This window comes from Hylobates moloch, unplaced genomic scaffold, assembly GCF_009828535.3.
Source record: "Hylobates moloch isolate HMO894 unplaced genomic scaffold, HMol_V3 SCAFFOLD_17, whole genome shotgun sequence".
NCBI lineage: Eukaryota > Metazoa > Chordata > Mammalia > Primates > Hylobatidae > Hylobates > Hylobates moloch.
The window spans coordinates 12,978,644-12,995,217 of NW_026652292.1; positions in this window are offsets into that span (position 1 = coordinate 12,978,644).

The following is a 16,574-nucleotide window of genomic DNA, read 5'->3' on the forward strand; positions in this document are numbered from 1 at the left end:
ACTGGCACAATTATGGCTCACTGTGGCCTCTACCTCCTGAGCTCAAACAATCCTCTTGCCTCAGCCTACCAAACTGCTGGGATTATAGGCAGGAGCTACCATACCCACTATATTACATAATTTTCATAACATTTTGTTGATGTGTTTTAAAATCACAATGAGTGACTACAATAAAAAAAAATTTCAACATAAGGTTTTGTGTGTGTGTGTGTGTGTGTGTGTGTGTGTGTGTGAGACTGGGTCTCGCTCTGTTACCCAAGCTGGAGTGCAGTGGTGCAGTCTCAGCTCACTGCAACCTCCACCTCCCGGCTCCAAGTGATTCTTGTGCCTCCCAAGTAGCTGGGATCACAGGCGGTGCCACCATGCCTGGCTAATTTTTGTATTTTTACTAGAGACGGGGTTTCACCATGTTGGCCAGGAAGGTCTTGAACTCCTGACCTCAAGTGGTCCACCTGCCTCAGCCTCCCAAAGTGCTGGGATTACAGGCTTGAGCCACCATGCCCAGCCAGCTCATTTTTTTTTTTAATGATGAAAATATATGATCAGTTTCACAAAGAATTGTAACCTACAGCAATATTCAATCACTGAAAGACACCAGCAAACACTATTGGAAGGTGTTTGAATATTACACTCAGATCTACTAGCAAGGTTTACAACACCACTCTCAGGTGTCAAAATTGCAGTGTAAGGGTGAATTTTGTTTGAAAGTTAATTTTTCTTGTAACCCACTAATAGCATTTATATAAAGTACACTATGCATATGAACTTATTAGTATTTATTTTAGTTGCAAAAACGACTTGCTGTTTTCAGGAGATAGGACCATGAACACACACATGACAGCTACAAGCAACACTGACTAATTAAATTGTGACCACTTCTCTCCTAAACTAGGACTTTTGTCCTAGTTTCTGGAAATGTCAACTCTTTTAGCTCATTTTGTGCTGCTATAACAAAATACTAGCAATGCAGTAATTTATAATGAACAGAAGTTGATTGGCTGTGGTTCTGAAGGCTGGGAAGTCCAAGATCAAGGGGCTGACATCTGATGAGGGCCTTCGTGCTGCATCATCACACAGTGGAAGGCAGAAGGGCAAAGAAAGAAAAATAGAGAGCAAAAGGTTCTGAACTGGTCATTTTATAAGGAACTCACTCCAAAAATAACAAATCCACTCCCACAATAACGGCATTAATCCATTCTTGAGGGCAGAGTCCTCATGATCTAAACACATCTAAAAGGTCCTTCTCTCCAACACCTCCAAATTGGAGATCAAGTTTCCAACACATCAACTTTGGGAGATGCATTCAAACCATAGAGTCCACCTTATCCTTCGTGCCAACTCGTCAGTGCTTCCTGCTCTGACTTTTGACTTGATGTCAGTGGATTTCTTTTAAACAGTAATGTCACCATGTTGATTAAGCTTCCATTCTCACTTGAGAATTATTATTGCTTTTCTCATTTTCTCAATTTTTGTCTGATTTTATCATCAAGATTTGGAATTTTAAAAAATCACACAAATTTTTCAAGAAATTCTGGGAAGGAATTCCTTCATGTAAATGACTTTTTCCTGAGCCATCCAGAGGGAATACTACTGTGGCCCACGTAGTCTCTTTCTAATGCCTAAGTTTCTCAGCTGAGGAAGTGATTTAAGTCTTCCCACTATATTAAACAAACTACAAACTTTTATTTGCTTTTCAGACTATGTCTCCGAGAAGCTGTCCATTGACTTGTTTAAGCAACTCATTGACTGTCTACTGTGTCAGGCACAGTGGTGGGAACGTGAAGATGAGGAGACATAGTCCCCGCCCACTACCCCAAACCTGAAGTATGGAGACAGGTGATCGGCTCAGGATTACGGGCAATGATGACTTGCTCATGGACAGCAGGGGTCACAGGGAACTCACAGAAGCCGATGCCAATCCCACCTGAAGATGTCTGAGAAAGTTCTACACAGGAAGTGACAATTTGGTTGACTTTAGAAAGGAACGAACACATTTTCCCAGAAAGAAAGAAAAGGTAAAGAAAATCACATACGGAGCCCAGCAAGTGCAGGGTCATGAAATGCAAGATCCTATATGCTGCACTGGGGAGTTTCCCTCTATCCCCTGGTGAGTGAGACGCCTTTGAGGCATGTCATCAGGGGAGCAATGTGATCAGACCTGTGGGTTAGAACACTTTGTTAGGAAACCCCCACCCCCCAACACCCTGATGCATGGATATCTCTTGGCAGAACTCCAGAGACTCAGAGCTCATTTATCCAAAATCAACTTCAATAGCCTGCTGTTCCCACTGGATTTACATTTAGGTGAGAGTGGTTTTCTTTTCTTTTCTTTTTTTTTATCAATTGGTCTAGGTTAGCACCTGGGCTTTAGTCTGAAAACAGGGCATGTCAGTGCCCAAAGACACTAAGACAGTTCACAGGAGAATCTCCCACCTCAGTCCACAGCTGTGAGTGAGCAACATTCACTTCCTACTGGAAAACCCTATCCTCCTTAAAGACCCAGCCATAACAGCCTGTTCCAGGCTGAGAGATGTCTCCCGTCCTGAATCCATTTCCACACGTTGAGTTCAGTGAAAGACATTCTGTTGACCTGATAAAAGGCACCTCCCTTCCCGGATCATCACCTGGCAGCAAATGTGTGGTTCTGTTTTTTGTTTTGTTTTTGTCTTGTTTTGTTTTGTTTACCATGTCATTTGCTCCTGGTCATCTGTGACTTGAGAAGCAAAACTATGCATATCAGTGCAAAAAGCTGAAGTGATGTTGGGGGCAGCATCACCCACTCAAATACACTAGACTAGATTTTTCTCCAACCAGCCTGGAGACCCAGAAGCACCAAGCAACAGCATCAGAGAACTGGAGACTTGTCTCAAAGCAAAAGCAGATGGTTCACAGTCGGCAAGCCTTTTGATCACAAGTTGCATCCTTCCCCATCTTCTATCTCCATTTTCACCCTAAAGGGTCTTGTGGCTAGAAGGAGCCCAATCAATAAACTCATCAGGGTGAGAATGGGACCACAGAATAAACTTGCACTTGCTAGCATGTTTTGTTTTCATTATTAAGAATCTGATCTGTAATTAGGGAAATGTAAGTATAAACCACACTATAATTCAATGTCATATCCATTACATATGAAACAGGAAAAATCTAAAAGTTTAACAATGCAAAGTGTTGGCAAATATAGGGGTAAAGAGGAATTGCTGATGTGTAGGTAAATTAGGACATGCACTTTAGAAAACACAATTTAGTGCCATAGGTGAGTTTCCTGAAACAGACTCTTAGCCAGACCTTGGCATGTGGAAAGTTGACTGGGGAGGCTGGGCATGGTGGCTCACATGTAATCCCAGCACTTTGGGAGGCCGAGGCAGACAGATCACCTGAGGTCAGGAGATCAAGACCAGCCTGGCCAAGATGGTGAAACCCCGTCTCTACTAAAAATACAAAAATTAGCCAGGCATGGTGGTGGGCACCTGTAATCCTAGCTACTCGGAAGGCTGAGACAAGAGAATCATTTGAACCCAGGAGGCAGAGGTTGCAGTGAGTTGAGATTGCGTCACTGCACTCCAGCCTGGGTGACAGAGCGAGACTCTGTCTCAAAAAATAAATAAATAAATAAAATAAGAAAGTTGGTTGGGGTATTTTGGGGGAGCAACACCTATAAGGTGTAAAGAAAGCAAGAGCAGAGGGAATTGTCGATCTGCAATGCAGTTTCCAGCAGAGATTTCAGCCAGTCCAGGGGAGCTATGGAGCTGGAATGACATTTCAAGATTGTTCTAAATTGAAATAAGTCCAGGCCTATGTATTCCTTTATCTCCCCACCATGGCCTACAGGCTGTACCCAAGGAGTGTAACCTTGGGTAAGGCAGCTCCCCTTGGCCGAAATCTGTGAGCTCAGCAGCTGGAGAAATGAGGACTCCGTTTATAAAGTTGAAAATGTATGTGTTTAATCACCAGGCAATTCAGCATCCAGGAATATGCCTTAGAGAAAGTCTCCAGCACCTATACAAGGGAGCGTGCACTAGGATACCCAGAGTAGCAGTGATAGTAAAAGTGAAAACAACCTGAAATACTCATCACTAGGAAAACGGATAAACAAACTGTGACACATCAAGCGACATATCGATGTGGATATGTCTCAAATATAAAATTGCTGAGTTTTTTGGGTTTTTTAAAAAGTAAGCTTTAGGAAGGTATACATCATATTAGATCATTTTAAACACAGGGTAAAACTACATATTCATGTAAGTGGAAGAACACAAATTTAGGAAAGTGGTGACTTTGGATGCGGGACAGGCCAGGGAACTCTGCAGGGGAACAAATGGAAACTTCAACATTATCCACAATGATCTGTCTCTTATTTTTTAAAAAATGCAAAGCCAAATCAACAATGTCGGCGTGTGTTAATTCTGGATGTATCGTGTGTACACTGATTTAGGTTTCTACTCTGTACTTTTCTGCATATTTTTAATTCTTCAACAGTTTTTAAAAAATAAGAGAATAATCCAGTCTGAACTCTTGGACTGTTGTCTGACTGATATCTTAAGAAAAGTAATCACAGAACTCTGGCCTGCAGAATCCCTTAGTGACCCCTGAAAATGGTCATGCACACACACACATGCACACACACAACACGGGCACAAGCAGGGCACATGGGATCTTTCAGTCCCTTGTTGAGCTCGGGTAAGTATACATGGAACTTAAGATCTCAGAGCTCCACCAGGCCTTCCTAAAGGAAACCAGCTTCATAAAGTGTTCACAATGCAGGGACTGACCACTGCTGTGAATCCCCATCTCAGGGGAGGCCAAGGCATGTCTTGGGCATCACAGAGGGCAAATGGACAAGGGAAGATCTCACACCTCACTGGGCAGGGCCCCCCAGACATTCTTAGAGCCAGACTAGCAGAAGTCCCCCTTGGAATTAATTTCACGAAAGCCTTTAATCTCATTCTATGAATTAAACATTACGCTAGAAACTTGAGATATGTTCAATGGAAATAAAAGGTACTATCCTTTGCCCCACTTTCTAGCATGGTATGTACACACAGACAACAGATCCTGACATGTGTCACTGGTAACGATTAACTTAGGTAGAAATGTAAGTAACATGTTACAAGAATAAGGGACAGTGAGAAAGGCTTCTTGGAGAAAGTGATTCATGAGGTGGGCTTTAACGGGATATGATTTCTCCTGATAAGAGAAGGGAAGAGGCCAGGTGCAGTAGCTTGAGCATGTAATCCCAGCAGTTTGGGAGACCAAGGCAGGAGGATTGCTTGACACTAGAAGTTCAAAACCAGCCTAGGCAGCATAGCAAGACCCTGTCCCTACAAAAAGTTAAAAAAAAAAAAAAAAAGCCAGGCATGGCAGCATATACCTGTAATCCCAGCTACTTGGGAGACTGAAGCAGGAGGATCACTAGAGCCCAGGACTTCAAGGTAACAGTGAACTATGATTGTACCACTATACTCCAACTGGGATAAGAGAGCAAGATCTTATCTCTTAAAAAAAAATTTAAGAGAAGAGAGAACATTCTAGACAGAAAGACAAACCCACAACAAATCTCAGAGGCATAAAGTATATCACTTGAGAGTAGGATAGCAAAAAAATGCTGAAAAGGTGGGCAGGGCCAACATATGAGTGTACTTACTACTGTTTCCATCAGGATGGGCCAGAGTGTGCTGCAATGACCACAAAGTTCTTAGAGCTCTGTGACTTAGCCCCGTAAAGGTTTATTTCTCACTCACAAAAAGCCTAAGACCGCAGGCTGTCTCCTCCCACCATAGCCTCTAGGTAGGATCTTTTCTTGCCTCGTCTGGTTTCTGGTGGCCCCAGCTGTTCCTTGGCTTTCAGCATCACTCCAATCTCTGCCTCTGTCTTCACACGACCTTCTCTCCTCTGGATCTATCTGTGTCCAGATTTTTTTCTTCATATAAGGACATCGGTCACAGTAGATTTAGAGCCCACCCTAATGTCCTCATTTTGACTTGATGATATCTGCAAAGACTATTTCCAAATAAGGCCACGCTCACAGGTGTGAGGAGTTAGGATTTCAACATAACTTTTAAGGAGACACACACACATAGCCGACAAGGTCACCACGGCAGGACAGGAGAGAGCTCGGGGAAAACACAGGATGTTTTAAGGGCCAAGCGTGGAAGTGACTTCAATCACTTTTATTGGCCAGAACCTGGTCAGTTGGTCTCGGTCTAATGCGAGAGAAGAGGAGTGCAGAGGAGCATGTGAATGTCTAGTGAGTATCCACAGTGTTCTCTGTGACTTCCATGTTCAGGAGGCTTCAGCCCTTGTCCCTCAGGCAACAGGATGCCAAAAGTGTGGGGACGGAGAGGGGAAGAGCAGGTAAAGTGAGCAGCAGTCGGTTGTGGCTGACAGGTTAGGCAGGAGCAGTCCAGGAGATCGGATGGGTGAAGACGCCGTCAAAGTGACACAGAGGGAGGGTGATGAAGACCTGCAACAGGGCTGGATTAGTGAGAAGAGAGCGGGTGAAATCACTTTTGGATTAGTGAGAAAAGAGCAGGTGAAATCGCTTTCGGATTAGTGAGAAGAGAGAGGGTGAAATCGCTTTGAGGAAATTTTCAGAGAACCAGACAGAGAGAAAAGAGAAGGAATCATTTATCTGTCTTACAATCCATTCACATCAAAATACTAAAGAGTTTGAGCTGAAGGAAGGCATTCAGCTTTGGAGAAACCCTTCCGAATAGTTCGCAAAGTTCTGTAAATGTCCAAAACCAGATCATTTTGCTAAAATTATCTATATAGTAGATACCACTGAAGTAAATGCAGAGTTGCACATAATGAAACCTGGAGAGGAGATGAAGGAGCAAAGTCAAACCAGAAATCTCTCTTTGAGGACTTCCCTTCTTTTGCAAGGGGATCACAGAGAAAAGAACACGTTTTGGGAAAATACCCTGGAGGTTTCATGTTTCCACTTTGATGCCACTTCTGCAAGATGATGCCAAAAGTTCAGCACTACTCCCGGGGGAGTAAAAGGAACAAGCCCCAGGGATGACCACGTCCACACCAGATGCAAGCTAGAGGGGGCGGCCTCCCACGGACACATTTGAGTTCTGTGTTCTCAGGGATAACTTCCCCCAGGACGCCCATGCCCTGCAAGATAAACAGCTCTCCAGAAGGAGGGAGTCTCGCCTTTCATGCACCCTGGCCACGTCCCTTCCTGGGGAACGTGTACATTGAGGGTGTCTAATCTTTTGGCTTCCCTGGGCCACATTGGAAGAAAAACAACTGTCTTGGGTCACACATAAAACACGCTAACACAGCTGGGTGCAGTGGCTCACATCTGTAATCCCAACACTTTGAGAGGCCCAGGTGGGTGGATCACCTGAGGTCAGGAGTTTGAGACCAGCCTGGCCAACATGGTGAAACCCCGTCTCTACAAAAAACACAAAAATTAGCCGGACATAGCAACATGTGTCTGCAATCCCAGCTACTTGGGAGGCTGAGGCAGCAGAATTGCTTGAACCTGGGAGGTGGAGGTTGCAGCGAGCCGAGATCATGCCACTGCACTTCAGCCTGGGCAAGAAAGCGAGACTTTGACTCAAAACAAAAACAAAAACAAAAACAAACACTAACACTAACAATAGCTGATGAGCTATAAAAAAAAATCTCAAAATAGTCTCATAATGTTTTAAGAAAGCTTACAAACTTGGGTTGGGCCATATTCAAAGCCATCCTGGGCCTCATGCAGACTGCAGGCCACAGGCTGGACAAGCTTCATGTACATGTATTTGCTTCCCATTCTACTGTCTGTTCAAAAGGAATCGACCTGTACTATAGTCCTTTAAGGAGTTTTGAAACACAAGGCTGAAAGGGATCGATTTGTTCAAGAGGAGCTCCTAGCTCCCTGAAGGGAGGCAAAGCTGAGGATCTCTTCCAGGTAGAAAGCTTTCCAGGCAATAGGCAGGACACGGCTGTGCTGCAGAGGCCTGAGGGCTCTGTTTGTGTGGCGGAGAGTTCAGCTCTGCGTGTAGTGGGTTCACCCTGGGATGCACATTCTTCGTCGCTCAATAGAGCTGTAACCCAGAAAGTTAGCATTTGCTTCCGTGTGACGTGGACCATATTACAACCATTCCCTCTCTTTTCCCGGCTGCTGCCTGCAGGAACTGCAGCAGGCTGATCTCTGCTTGGGAGACAAGCGCTCAACATCCTCCACTCAGCTCATGAAGCACCGTGTTCTAAACTGACAAGCCATCCCCCAGTCAGAGCAGCCGGCCAAGTTTAGGAACTTGAACAATGTACTCTTTGTACATTGGAAATGCTGTTTAGAACCTGGGTGGCTCACGCCTGTAATCCCAACACTTTGGGAGGCCAAGGTGGAAGGATTGCTTGAGGCCAAGAGTTCAAGACCAGCCTGGGCAATATAGTTAGACACCATCTCTACAAAACAATCTTGTTAAAAAAATTAGTTAAGTGTGGTGGTGCATGCCTGTAGTCCCAGCTGGTCAGGAGGCTGAGGTGGGAGGATCACTTTAGCCCAGGAGGTCAAGGCTGCAGTGAGCTGTGATTGCAGCCTGGGTGACAGAATGAGACCCTATCTCTAAAAAAATTACATGATGTCTCAGCTAGAATGCCTTGCTCTTTTCTTCTTCTCTTTTTCCTCCCCACGTCTCCCATTTAAATCTTCCTTCTCACTCTCCTTTGGCTCAAGTGGATCCCACTGTCCAGAGGAAAGTGTAAGGTCAGGAACGATTTTAAAGAATATTTGGTGGGCACGGTGGCTCACGCCTCTAATCCCAGCACTTTGGGAGGCCAAGGTGGGAGATTATCTGAGGTCAGGAGTTCAAGACCAGCCTGGTCAACATGGTGAAACCTCATCTCTACTAAAAATGCAAAAATTAGCCAGGCGAGGTAGTGGGCGCCTGTAATCCCAGCTACTCAGGAGGCTGAGGCAAGAGAATCACTTGAAACCGGCAGGCGGAGGTTGCAGTGAGCCGAGACTGCGCCACTGCACTCCAGCCTGGGTGACAGAGTGAGACTCCTCCTCAACAACAAAAAAAGTTCACTGGGGTATTTTGAGGGAGCAACACCTATAAGGTGTAAAGAAAGCAAGGTGAGTGATCGCACCATCGCACTCCAGCCTGGAGGAAAAGAGCGAAAACTCCGCTCTTTATTTATTTATTTAAATAATATTTACATAAATATTTACATAATATTTAAATAAATGTTTGCATAATGTTTAAATAAATATTTAAATATTATTTAAATAAATATTTAAATATTGTTTAAATAAATATTTAAATATTATTTAAATAAATATTTAAATATTAATTAAATAAATATTTACATAATATTTAAATAAATGTTTGCATAATATTTAAATAAATATTTAAATGCTTAACATAAATTTAAAAATTATTTAAATGATATTTAAATAAATATTATTTCTTTATAAATAAATAATACTTATAAGTGGGAGCTAAACAGTGTGCACTCATGGACACAGAGTGTGGAATCATACACACTGGAGACCCAGGAGGGCATCAGGCAGGTGAGGGATGAGAAATCACTTACTCGGTGTAATGTACATTATTTGGGTGATGGTTTCACTAAAAGCCCAGACATCACCACTACTCAATATATCTATGTGACAAAACTGCACTTGTACCCTTACATTTATACAATTTTTTTTTAAGATAGAGTTTTGCTCTGTCACCCAGGCTGGAGTGCAGTGGTGTGATCTCGGCTCACTGCAACTTTCACCTCCCGGGTTCACGCCATTCTCCTGCCTCAGCCTCCCTTAGTAGCTGGGACTACAGGCACCCACCACCACGCCCGGCTAGTTTTTTGTATTTTTAGTAGAGACAGGGTTTCACCGTGTTAGCCAGCATGGTCTCCATCTCCTGACCTCGTGACCCGCCTACCTCGGCCTACCAAAGTGCTGAAATTACAGGCGTGAGCCACCGCACCGGCAATTTATACAATTTTTTTAAAAGGATACAGTATTATCAGGTCGAAGGCAAATGAGGAGGAAAGGAGGATGGTAATCATTCCCCTCTAGAAAGCAAATTCCACTCTCCCTTCTTAGACCCTGGACTTTTCAAGGGAAAGGACTTTGTCTCATCTCCATTGGCTCAGACACCACAACGTACCTTGTGAGTATTTTTTACGTGGCTTGTGACTAACTGAATGCTTTCTGTACACCTCAGGTGACTTGCACACAATTAACTGAAGACCAACGAAGGCAAGCTCATGTATCATGGAGCCCCACCCCTGTGTGATCTGCTGGAGAGCGCAGTTGTATAGGTGTTTTTCTGTCTAGCAGGGATTGTTGGAACAGATTGGAAATGCCCGCTAGGGTCTGCTAGCCTTCCCTAGCTGCAGAAGTTGTTAACATATTTTAATCACCCACATAAACATACATGCAAAGTTAATGATCTTTACGATCTCCTTCGACTTGAAACTCACCTTCTTAAAACTTCTCAGGGGCTCCTGATTTCATTCCTGAGAATATCCAAAATCCTGAAATCTTCAAAGTTTTACATCAGCAGTTCTCAAACATTCTAATCTCAGAACTTGTTTAGACTCATAAAAGATATTTAAGACCTCAAAGGGTTTTTGTGTATATGAGTTATATCTATCAACATCTACCATATTAGAAATTTAAACTGAGAACATTTTCTTTCTAATTATGAATTCATTTTTAAATAACAATAGTAAAACAATTTTTTTGACAGGGTCTCACTCTGTCACCCAGGCTGGAGTGCGCCATGGTTCCCTGCAACCTTGACCTCCTGGGGTCAAGCGATCCTCCTGCCTCAACCACCCGAAGTGCTGGGATTACAGTCATGAGCCACTACGCCCGGACATCAAACAATTTTGGGGTGTTTTTTTGAGACAGGATCTTGCTGTGTCACCCAGGCTGGAGTGCAGTGGCACAGTCATGGCTCAGTGTAGCCTCGACCTCCAAAATTCAAGCCCAAGGGATCCTCCCACCTAACCCTCCCCCCACACCCTCAAGTAGCTTGGACTACGGATGCGCACCACTACACCCAGCTAATTTTTGTATTTTTTTTGTAGAAACAGGGTTTCACCACATTGCCCAGCTGGTCTCAAACTCCTGGGCTCAAGTAATCCTCCCACCTTGGCCTCCCAAAATGCAGGGATTACAGACATGAGCCACTGCACCTGGCCGTAAAACAATTTTTAATTTAATAATGTTTATTGCTTAAAAACAATAATAAAACTTTTGTTAATATAATTAACATAAATATAATTAACATCTATAACAAATATAACATATATAACAAATATAATTAACATATATAATATAAACATATTATTTTGTTAACATAATTAACATAAATAAATATAATTAACAAATATTATTGATGCAAATAACCCATTTATGAAACCTAATTCTATGTTTCAAAGCACACAATTTTTAGTGAAAAGACTGGCATTATTTTACATTTTTGCAAATCTCTTCATGTCTGACTTAACAGAAAAAACCGGATTCTCATGTCTACACTCAAACTGCTGTGATAAATCATGTCAGTACATCTAGAGAAAACCTGGCTTCTCACAGATACACAGTTAGAAAAGAGAAGAATATTTAACAGGCATTTCAGATAATGGTGAATATTCCTTTTTGATACGACACCAAATCTCAGCACATAGTCATTTCTCAAAGGTTAGTTGCAATGTGAAATCTGAAACCATATCAGTAACCTTTTCGGACTCAATTATATTAAAATCCATGAAATTATCTTGTCCTTTGTCCTTTGAATGGGTCTGTCACACATACATTATTTTCTATCATAATGTCATTTGGAAAATATTGGATTGCTGAGTTAAGCAGATCTTCCAAATATTGTCACAGTACATATTTACATTATCTTTTTTTTTTTTTTTCTTGAGACAGAGTTTCACTCTTGTTGCCCAGGCTGGAGTGCAATGGCGCAATCTTGGCTCACAGCAACCTCCACCTCCTGGGTTAAAGCCATTCTCCTGCCTCAGCCTCCGGAGTAACTGGGATTACAGGCATGCGCCACCACACCCGGCTAATTTTGTATTTTTAGTAGTGATGGGGTTTCTCCATGTTGGTCAGGCTGGTCTCGAACTCCGGACCTCAGATGATCCGCCCGCCTCGGCCTCCCAAAGTGCTGGGATTACAGGCGTGAGCCACCGCGCCCGGCCAACATCATCAAAACAATAAAATCACATTCGTTAAATTATCCCCATCTCATCAGAAAAGTCTTCAAGTATTAGAGAATTATGCAAGTTAAGCATGACAGATACAAGTTTTCCAAAATTCTAGTTTTCATTTGAAAACTCAAATTGCATTACTGGCTGCAAATAATAACTATTGTATTTCTTGAAGAGACAGGCTCCCTTTGTTCATTTTTTGAGAAAATACCTGGCAGGTATCCAAGTCTGAATAGTCATAGTTCAATTGTCTGCCGTCACTCTTTCAAGGAAAGCTGGCATTCCATGAAGAAAGGGCTAGTGGGGCTTGCAACTCAATCGCAACCCAACTGCTTTTCCCTGAGAAAACTGCTGGAGTTTGGTATGCAGCCAAGCACTCAATGCATCCAAATTTTTTAAAGTATACTCAAGACTAGATTTAATAAATGAGTAATTGTTTTACAACTTCATCAACATCCTTAAATGAAACTGGATTTTTTTTTCTGCAGATGCAGGTGGTAAAGAATACAATGACAGGCCGGGAACGGTGGCTCACGCCTGTAATCCCAGCACTTTGGGAGACCGAGGCGGGTGGATCACGAGGTCAGGAGATCGAGACCATCCTGGCTAACACGGTGAAACCCCGTCTCTACTAAAAATACAAAAAAATTAGCCGGGCGTCGTGGCGGGCACCTGTAGTCCCAGCTACTCGGGAGGCTGAGGCAGGAGAATGGCATGAACCCGGGAGGCGGAGCTTGCAGTGAGCCGAGATCCTGCCACTGCACTCCAGCCTGGGCGACAGAGCGAGATTCCGTCTCAAAAAAAAAAAAAAAAGAATACAATGACACCTGGAATAGCCTTGGTGTGGGCTAAAGCCCCATCATTTTTACTTCTGTTTTGCATTTTGACAGTGAAATGTCAAAATGATATAAAAAGCAAGTACCATCTTAGTAGTATTATGAAAAATGGATTTGACTTCTCATGCTCCCTGGAAGAGTCTCAGGCAACACTAGGGTTCCCTGGTCTATGCTTTGAGAACTGCAGCCCTCCATGCTCTGACTTCTGCCTGCCTGTTGGCCCCCTCCTCATTCAGTGATTTAGCTTGGGCTCCCCTAGAAGCAGACCAGGAGACAAGGATTCAAAAGCAAGTAGTTGATTTGCTAAGTGACCTCAGGAAGTACTGGGAGGGGAGCGTGAGAGTGGCATGAAGAAGAGAAGGAAACCAATGCATGATGTGTTTGTTCATGAGCGATTTACCCCTGCAGACAACTGGAGCTCAGTCCTGCAGGAGATGAAGCAGGATGGCCACAAGTTTATGTGACTCAAGGGGTGAGGGAGCTGGGGCATTTATCCTCCCACACTCACTGCCACTGGCTAGGGGCTGCTTGTGGAGACCTCCCCTATCCCTTATTCATTGTGACTTGGGGTCTTCCCACATGCTATTCCTTCTACTTGGAACCATCTTGTGCCCAACTCTTTGCCTGGCCAATGCCCACTCATTCTTTAGGTCTCAGGACAAGTGTCACCTTTAGAGAGACTGTCTTTTATCCCCACAATTCTAAAACAGATTCCCCTGGCACAGTCATTAAAAGCACACACAGTTTTTCTTCTCAGAGAGTCCTCCTACAGTTTGTAATTCTTATATTTTTGTTATTCTTTATTTACTGCCTTTCTTCCCACTAACCCAACGTCTCTATAGCATGAGGATGGGGACTGTGTCCATGATTTGTTTTCCACTCTTGCATCTCCAGCACCTGGAACATGCCTGGCACACAGTGGACACTCAACAAACACTTGTCGAGAGGATGGATGGGTGATAAGTACGAAAGTACATAAAAGGCACATAGATAGAATTTCCAGTGGTGATTCAAAGCAAGTAATTCAGATAATCATTCTAGAAAATTCAAGCACTCTGTTGACTATCCTCTTCAATAGCTGAGTATTGGTTCAAAGTGCCTGAGGAATCACAGCCTTGGCCTGTGTGGGGTCGCAGCTGGATAACAGAGTGTCATGGCTCAGTTGCAGCCCCCTATTGCCTCCCGCTGCCCCGGCACACTGCAGGTCCTATTTGCCCTACGAGGACACTGATCCCACAAGCACACGGGCATGTGAACATATGATCCTAGAATGACAAGAAAAGGAAATACCAGAGAAAGATGTTCAATGTGTCCTTCCAAATTCTGACATGCACCATCATAGGCCATGAAACTATGCCTCACATGGAAGCAACAGTAAAATCCAAATGAAGAATGAATGAATGAGTGATGCATAAGAACAAGCATAGGATGGTGGAAGGAACTTTCCTCTCTAGATTTCATGCATATTGGATTTTATTTTTCCATAGCAAGCCACTGTCTAAGACTTTTGTTTGTTTGTTTCTGGAACTGCTTATTTGCAATGCCAGACAAATAGAAAAACCCAAAAGAAAAACTCAACAGAAACCTTACAAATCATCTCATAACACATGATTAGGGTTTTTTGTCTATTATAATTTTCAAATACATTGTCAGTAGAGTAGAATTTTTATAATAAAATCTAATTCCCTGATGTGACATTTTAAAAGAACCGAGCTCCATGATGGACAGTAGGGTTGGCAAAGCCTTCTCTAGGGTTATTAAATCTACTGCTGGGAAAATGCTAATGCCCCAAAACCTTTTTCAAGCTCAGGCCTATAGGAGACTCCATGCCAAATTTATATGCCCAGGTGCATGATTTCATATGTGCTTTGAATAATGGTATCTGTGCTCAGAAAATCAAACAGAATTAGGAAAAGCAATTGCCTGCGGGGATTTTCATTTTGTATTAGTGACATGAGATCATTCATGTGCCACGCTGTTTTAACAATTCAGCATTGTAAAATCAGAAATCTTTCCTCCAATCCACTGTAGAATATAAAGTGTTCATTTTCTTCCTATTACATGAAGTGAAGGAAACAGTTATTCTGAAACGCAGGCAGTATCAAGGTAAATGTGGTGGCCATTTGCTCAGTGAAAAATACACGGATTCTTTTTTCTTCCAGAAGACAGACAATATTTTATTTTAATTACTGGTGCAGTGTTGGAGATGTTGGTTCCAGGTCAAGGAAGCCAAGTAGCTAAAACGAAATATGCTGAAGCATCACAGGTCAAAGAGAAGTAAACACATATAAAAATGGGAATGGAAATACAATAAATGACCACACATAACCGATGCTACTCACTCACTGCAGAACTGACGTTGCTTCTCTCATAAACCTCAAAGCCTGCTTTCAGGGTTCATCAAATATCTGGGGCTCCAATATCCCAGGAATGGTTTCCTCAGGCAGGCCAGAGATTGCAAAGCATCCCAGCCCCAAGGGGAGAAACGAGAAGGGCGTGGCTGCTAGCCAAAAGGAAGCCCCGGACCACTCTGTGTGCCATTATCTTTCATGGTCCTTGGGTTTCAGTTTGCACCTGGCTGCCCAGGACCTGCTGAGAGACGAATGGGTAAGCTCACATTTGGAAATCACAGGGCAAGATGTCACGAGTCTCCCTAAAGGGAGGCTACAGAATGTTAATAGGTGGGAGAGGCCCCTTAAAAGAGCTTTTACAATATCCCTGAGACTTGCTGCCCTTGTAGAGTAACACCCTGGCATCTGCTTAATGTACACTTAAGTCTTTACAAGCTCAGGCTCTTAATCGCAATTGACAGCATCCTTCCACTTCTACTAATAGCCTGACATTTGGTACCTCAGTCCTCCTTCCTTCTCATTGCCCTCTCCAGTGGTTTCCTTCCTCATGAGTCCGCTGATGCTAGTATCCCCGCAGCCTGACTCACCTCACCCCTGTGTCCTCTCAGAAGCCAGCTTGCCCATCGACGGGGCACCAGCTGCATCTATCATGGCCACTAGGAACTCAGAGACCCAATGGGAGTGAACTCCATTTTATAAACCTATAACCTCAGCCCAGAAATATTTCCAAGCTCCAAAGGGCTAATTTACCCCTCTTCCCACCTCCACAATCAGCAGACTTTCAGCTCTTTTTAGTATTAGGAAAAGAACGAAAATAGTCTCCAAAAGCTGACACCTCCTGGTGGAAGGCTTGGCACAGAGGCTCACAGGACAACTCGTAGCCTCACCAATAGCTCAGATATGGGTGCCTGCCACGCACCAAGCTCTGTGGTGAGCTTTTAATACATATTGACTGATACAAGCCTCACAGCAATATTATGGGTCAAATGAACTGTTCTAATGCATGCCTATTTTAAAGATGAGGAAATACAGGATGAGAGAGGTTGAGAACTTGCACAAACAGCACGGCCAGAAAGTGGCAGAGCTTGGATTCCAAGCAGGTTGGTCGGTCTCTGGAACCCGGGTCCCAAAGCCAAGACAGGGTCAAAGGATGATGAGATTAAGAGAACAAAGCCTTCAGATTTCTGGTTTATACTCAACCATTATTTCTTTT